Below are 7,276 nucleotides of genomic sequence, written 5' to 3'. Positions count from 1 at the left end.
AAAAAAAAAAAAAAAAAAAAAAAAATTAAAAAATAAGGTCTCATCCATAAAATCTTTGTCTAGTAGAATGTCCTATAGAATTTCCCCTATGTTTTCTTCTAGTTGTCCATATTTTTGAATCTTATCTTTAAATCTTTAATCCATTTTAAGTTGACTTTTATATAAGGTGAGAGACAGGGGTCTAGTTTCATCCTTCTGCATATGGATATCCAGTTTCCCCCGCCCCATTTATTGAAGAAAGTGTTCTTTCCCCAGTGTATGCTCTTGACAACTTTGTCAAAAATCAATTGGCTGTTAATATGTGGATTTATTTCTGGGTTCTCTGTTCTCTTCCATTGGCTTATGTATCTATTTTTGTTAATACCATGCTGTTTAGGTTACTAATGCTTAGTAGCATATTTTGAAGTAAGGACATATGATACTTCCAGTTTTGTTCTTTTGATTTGGATTGCTTCAGCTATCTGAGGTTTTTTGTGGTTCCATACAAATTTTAGAATTCTTTCCTATTTATATGAAGAATATCACTGGTATTTTGATAGGGATTGCATTAAATCTATAGACTGTTTTGGGTAGTGTGGTCATTTTAACAATAGTAATTATTCCGACCCATGAGCATGGAATGTTTTCTATTTGTGTCCTCTTCAATCTCTTTCATCAGTGGTTTTTGTTGTAGAGGTCTTTCACATCTATCATTAAATTCATTACAAGGTATTTTACGTTTGTAGCTATTGCAAGCGGGATTGCTTTTTTGATTTTTTCCTGCTAGTTTGTTATTGGTATATAGAAACACTACTGATTTTTGTATGTTAATTTTGTACCCTACAACTTGACTGAATCTGTTTATCAGTTCTAAGAGTTTTTTGGTGGCGTCTTCAGGATTTTTGTGATATAAAATTATGTCATTTGCAAAGAAAGATAATTTGACTTCCTTTTTTCTAACTTAGATGGCTTTTATTTTTCTGTTTTTTAATTGGTCTGGCTAGGACTTCCAGGGCTATGCTGAATAAGTGGTAAAAGGTGAACATCCTTGTTTTGTTCCAGTTCTTAGAGAATAGGCTTTTAGCTTTTCCTCATTTAATATGATGTTAGCTGTGGGTTTGTCATATATGGCCTTCTTATGTTGAAGTATGTTCATTCAGTGTCTCATTTGTTGAGTTTTTAATCATGAAGCCATGTTGAATTTTATAAAATGATTTTTCTGCATTTATTGAGATGATCATATGGTTTTTGTCTTTTATTCTGTTGACGTGATATATCACATTTATTTATTTGCCTGTATTAAAACATCTTTGCATCCCTGAGACAAATCCCACTTGATTATGGTGTCTTTTCTTTTTGATGTGTTGTTTGATTTGTTTTACTAATATTTTATTAAGGAGCTCTGCATCTATGGGATATTGGTCTGTTTCCTTGTTTTTTTGTTTGTTTGTTTGTTTGTTTGTTTTTTGGTGGGGGGAAAGTGTAAAAATTCATGGAAAATTAAACAATATGCTCCTAAGTGAAATTGGACCCATAAAGATATTCAGAATGAAATAAAAAAAATTTCTTGAAGCAAATGAAAATGGAAACACATCTTACCAAAATCAGTGTGTTTCATGCCACTGGTTTTTGTTGTTGTTGTGGTATTCTTTTCTGGTTTTGGTATCCGGGTAATGCTGTCCTTGCAGAATAATTTAGAAGGAATTTCCTCCTCTATTTTTGAAGCAATTTGAGAAGAATTCGTGTTAGTTCTTTACAGGTTTGGTAGTAAAGCCATTCAGTCCTGGGCTTCCCTTTATTGAAAAACATTTTATTACTGATTCCATCTCACTATTCATTATTGTTCTTTTCAGGTTTTTTATTTCTTCCTTGTTCAATCTTGGAAGGTTGTGTTCATCCAAGAATTTATTCATATTCTTTAGGTTTTGCAGTTTGTTAGCCATGTCATTGTTTGTAACAGTCGCCAATGATCTTCGTATTTTTGTGGTATCTGTTGTAAGGTCTTGCTGTTTCTGATTTTGTTTGTTTGGGTCTTTTTTCTTTTTTTCTTAGTCTGTCTAGCAGTTTATCAAGTTTACCTTTTCAAAAGCCAACTTTTTGTTTAGCTGATTCTTTGTTTTTGTTTTGTCCCTATTCATTCTTTTCTGCTCTGCTCTTTATTTTTCTTTACTTTTACTAATTTTGGTTCTGGTTTGCTCTTGCTTTTCTAGTTATTGAGGTGCATCATTGGTTGTTTATTTGAAAACTTTCTGCTTTTTTGGTGTAGGCATTATTGCTATAAACTTCCCTCTTAGCCATGCTTTGCAGTATCCCATTGGTTTTGGTAAGCTGTGTTTGCTTTCTTTTTTTTTTCAAGAGAATTAAATTCATTATTGATTACACATAATAATGGATGATACACAAGCTTCATTCCCTTCTATAATTTTATCTGGTACCATTATTCAATTTAGATATATTGCATAAGATGTGCCAACAATCATTCTTATAACCAACAATTCCATGATTTTGTTTGGGTAATCCCTTTTAATGGTGAGCTTCAGGTCACAACAGTAACTATCAGTTCAACTACGACAAGGTTTCTGAAGACAATGGCTTCTCCACCCAAGCAGGTTGTATATAAATTCCAAATAGAACCTGGTATCACCCTGAAGGAATTCTAACTTCACACTGTTGGGGAAATTTACCAAGATGCCTTCAGAGTAGACTACCTTAGCACATTTTTTAAAAAGACACATTTATTCAGCATCACGATCAGACTCTTACATTTAGCAATCAACAGCATGGGTGAAAAAAAAAATCTATATTAAAAACCTTTTTGGAATGCTTTACACTTTCCACATAACAGAAAAAAAAAAAAAAAAACCTGTTGTTATACAATTGGTCACAAATACAGTCCTCTCCAAGTTTTTTGCCCATACATATGAATATTTGTCTAAAACATGTCTTCTTTGTAGCAGCTAGGCCCTGCCACCACTGTGCTTGGCTGAGTTAAAAAATTTGTTGTAACCTGTAGCTTTCCCATCACTTCTCTGGCTCTCCTTTCCTGCTAAACTTTGTTTCCTGGCAGTAATTAAAATCTTCAGCCACTACCATAGCTGCTGCTGCTACTGGAACCACAATAGCCACCTTGGTTTCATGGTTTGGCAAAGTATTGTCCTCCACTGCCATAGGGGCCAGAGCTTCTGCTTCCAAAGTCTCCTCCTTTCATGAGTCCGAAATTTGAAGACTGATTATTATAATTGCCAAAATCATTGTAGCTTCCACCACCTGCAGAATTTCTTCTGTCATTACCAAATCCATTATAGCCATCCCCACTGCCACCATATCCACCACCACCATGGCTGCCACCAAAGCTACCACAACCACTGAAGTTTCCTCCATGACCAGAGTTATCATTCCCACCAAAAACCACCTCCATGACTACCACCAAAGTTTCCAGAACCACTTCGACCTCTTTGGCTGGATGAAGCACTAGCCATCTCCTGCTTTGACAGGGCCTTTCTAACTTCACAGTTGTGGCCATTTACAGTACAGTATTTCTGAATGACAGCCTTATCCATGGAGTCATGTTGTCAAAGACTACAAAGGCAAAGCCCTTTTTCTTGTCACTGCTTCAGTCAGTCATTATTTCAATCACTTCCATTTCCATACTGTTCAAAATAATCTCTTAGCTGATGTTCTTCAATGTCTTCTTTAACACCACCAACAAATACCTTTTTCACAGTTAAGTGGGCACCTGGTCTCTGAGAATCTTCTCTTGAGACAGCTCTCTTTGGTTCCACAACTCTTCTATCCACCTTGTGTGGCCTTGCATTCATTGCTGCATTCACCTCCTCTACAGTGGCATATGTGAAAAGCCCAAAGCCCCCAGAGCGCTTGGTGTTTGGATCTCCCATTACCACTCAGTCCGTGAGCGTTCCCCATTGCTCACAGTAGTTCCTCAGCCTCTCATCGGTTGTTTCAAAGCTCAGTCCTCCAATGAAGAACTTCTTCAGTTGTTTGGGCTCTTTAGGAGACTCTGATTTAGACGTGATGTCAGGGGAACAAGAGTCTTTAACAATGCTTCCTCGGCGGGGTCCATGGGCAGATAGGACATATTTCCATTTCCATTTGCTTCACATAATTTTTAAATTTCCTTCTGAATCTCTTTATTGACCCAATTGTTAGGAGCATGTTGTTTAATTTCCATGTATTTTTACAGTTTCCAAAGTTCCTCTTGTTATTTATTTTCAGTTTTATTCCACTGGGAGCTGAGAAGATACTTGTTATAATTTTGATTTTTAAAAATTTGTTAAGACTTGTCTTGTGATCTAATATATGGTCTATCCTGGAGAATGTTCCATGTGATGATGAGTAGGATGTGCATTCTGAAGCTGTTGGATGAAATGTCTTGTAAATGCCTGTAGGTTCATTTAGTCTCTAGTGCAGATTGAGTATGTTTCTTTGCTGTTTTTCTGTCTAGATCTGTGCAATAATGAAAGTGAGATGTTGAAGTCCCCAACTATTAGTATATTGGAGTCTCTCTATCTCTAACAATATTTGTTTTATATATCTGGGTGCTCCAGTGTTAAGTACATATATATTTACAATTGCTACATCCTCTTGCTGAATTAATCCCTTTATCATTTTCAGTCACCTTTTTTTGTCTCTTTTTATGTTTTTTGGCTTTAAGCCTATTTTGTTTGATATAAGTATAGCTACAGAAATATGCTTTTGGCTTCTGTTTGTGTGGAATATGTTTGTCTATTCCCATTCTTTCAATCTATGTGTGTCTTTACATGTGACGTAAGTTTTTTAGACAGCATATAGTTGTGTCTTTTTTAAAAAAATTCATTCAGATAGTCTATATCTTTTTTTTGACAGATGAGGACATGTTATTATCATCTTTTTCATTGTTTTCTGATTGTTTTGTATTTTTTGTTCTTTGTTATTGTTTACTTCTACAATTTGATCTGTTTTGTAGTAATAACAGTTGACTCCTTCTCATTTGTATATCTGCTTTATCAATGAGTTTTATTTTTTGTGTGTTTTCATATATATGTAAATATAGTACTTTTACTTCCAGTTGTAGGACTTCCTTAAGCATTTATTTTGTTGAATTTGTCATTCAGATCATGAATTCTTTTCTTGATTTCTTTGTATTATTCACTTGGGCTGTTCTATCTCACTGACTTTTTCTAATTTCATTGTTTTGAATTTTTTCCAGGCATTTCATAGATTTCCTTTTCTTTGGGATCTGTTATTGGTAATTATAATGTTCCTTTGGAGATATCATGTTTTCTTGCTTTTTCATGTTTCTGTGTCCTTACCTTAATATCTACACATCTATTGTAACAGTTGCTTCTTCCAGTTTAGCTTTGGTAAGGAAATACTTTTTCCTGTAGATGTCTCCATAGTGTTGGTTAGGGAAGGTACTTTGGCATTAATTCTTGGTGGGTGTAGTAGTGTAGCCTTTGTATGACTTCTTCAGCTGTAATCAGCTCATCAGTGTCATCTGTGTGTTCCTCAGTGGCTTAGGCTGCAGTTGTTATTGGAGGCCGTGGTGACACTTTGCTGATGATGTGAATGCCAAATGGGCCAGTTATCAGGCAACAGTGGTGATGGTGGTGGTGGTGTGCTGAGCACACCAGACCTCAGGTGCCAAGGTAGTATATGTGGGCACCAGCAGTGACACATCTAAGAGACAGAGCCTTGGGCCCCCAGGTGATGTGCATGGTGCCTACAGTGGCAGGTCCTGAAGGGCAGGTCCTCTGGTCCCCACACAGCATGTGTGATGGTGGTGGTGGCAGTAGCAGTGGCAGGCCTATCCTCAGAGCACCAAGCAGTGCACACAGGCACCAGCAGTGGTGCCTGTCAGCAGGGGCTGGTGGCAGCAATGTCAGTGTAGGCAGGCAAGTCCCACTGCTTTTGGGAGGTGCACATGGGCACAAGCAGCATGTGGAGTGGGCCTGTCCTTATTCTGCTAGACAGCATTCATATACACTGGCTGCAGCACACGGGGTAGGCCTATCCCCAAACCCCTGCACAATGGGTGCAGGCCCACTCACTGTCTTTGTCATGAACACTCAGTAGAGGTCCACAGATAGAAGTTTGTGAATGAGTACTAACTCCGGTACTTGGTGCCCTCACTACTCCAGACTGGCACACTAACCCACCCTTAGCCTTTGGAAGTTCCTTGAAAATGTAGCTGATTTCTTCTTTCCCACTTGTATTGTGGCCTACAGCTTTTTCTCATGTGGTTTGCTCTAAGTGAGAGAGTTTGTATCTTTCATCTCTCCTTTCAAACTCAGGTAACTCTATTTTCTTTTGGCTTCAGCTTTCTGATTGGTTCAATAAAGTTATGATTTTGCTTTTTTCTGGACCTTTCTCATTGTTATGATAACAATAGTCTGCAACTTTTTACATACTAAAATGCATGCTTAATTGTTAAAATTTTTTATTATGATGATGAAATCAAGCTATTACTATCTCAAGGTAAAAAATGTTCTTTGGTTGAGTTTCATAGTTAATTAACATCCTAGATCATTTAAAATTTTTGGACAAGTTCTCATTAGATCTGTTTAGATTAACATTGTTTTTTATTGAAATATGGCTGAAGTGTTTGTTATTAAGAGTGGAAAGAATGTCAGCTGACACTTTCTTGTTTGCTTGTGCTTGCATTATTAGTATTACCTTTAAGCGATAGCATCTTGAAATGATTTTTTTTAGACCACTTGTCTCTTTGTGAGGGCTAATTTTCTTAAAGCTAGATAATATAATTGCAAACCTCTTAACCAAGCACACTTAAACTGCAATACATCACAGTTCCCTGAAAGTGATTAAGTGGCAGAGGTTTGTACTGTCAACCCCTGTGAGTTTGAGAACTCCCACTCTGCCTCACAGATCCTTTTATATCATACATGATATATGACTATATGACATAGATACTAACTGAGGGAATCAGGATCAATCCACATGTTAAATACTTATAAAGCTTAATTTCTTTCTTTAGATAAAAACTTTGCTAGAATATTAGACTATTAGAAACAAAAATTAGAAATACTAGGAATTCTAATGTTTTCTCTCTAGACTTTAAGATCTTCCAATGTACTCCCTGGCTTGCATATCCCCAGCTGAAGCAATGCTGCACTTGTCTGCATGTTTCTATACAGCAAAACCTCTGTCTCAATCACTGTTTGTTCCTCTCAATGCCTTGCATAGGCCTGATACTTTATACGAGGCAATACATTCCTACTTGTTGAATAAGTGAACACATGGTCCCTGACAGCAGGACGCCTTGTCATTCACTGGATCGGGT

The 7,276-nt window shown here is 36.6% G+C and overlaps 1 pseudogene; it reads right to left on the bottom strand.

Moving 5' to 3' along the window:
* Positions 1-3,049: 3,049 nt before the first annotated feature.
* Positions 3,050-3,890, bottom strand: LOC119470490 (annotated as a pseudogene).
* Positions 3,891-7,276: the final 3,386 nt, after the last annotated feature.

Source organism: Cebus imitator, unplaced genomic scaffold (assembly GCF_001604975.1).
Source record: "Cebus imitator isolate Cc_AM_T3 unplaced genomic scaffold, Cebus_imitator-1.0 Scaffold32, whole genome shotgun sequence".
NCBI classification, from domain to species: domain Eukaryota; kingdom Metazoa; phylum Chordata; class Mammalia; order Primates; family Cebidae; genus Cebus; species Cebus imitator.
Note: the sequence above shows the minus strand (reverse complement) of the source record. Positions and strands in the feature narration are given on the sequence as shown.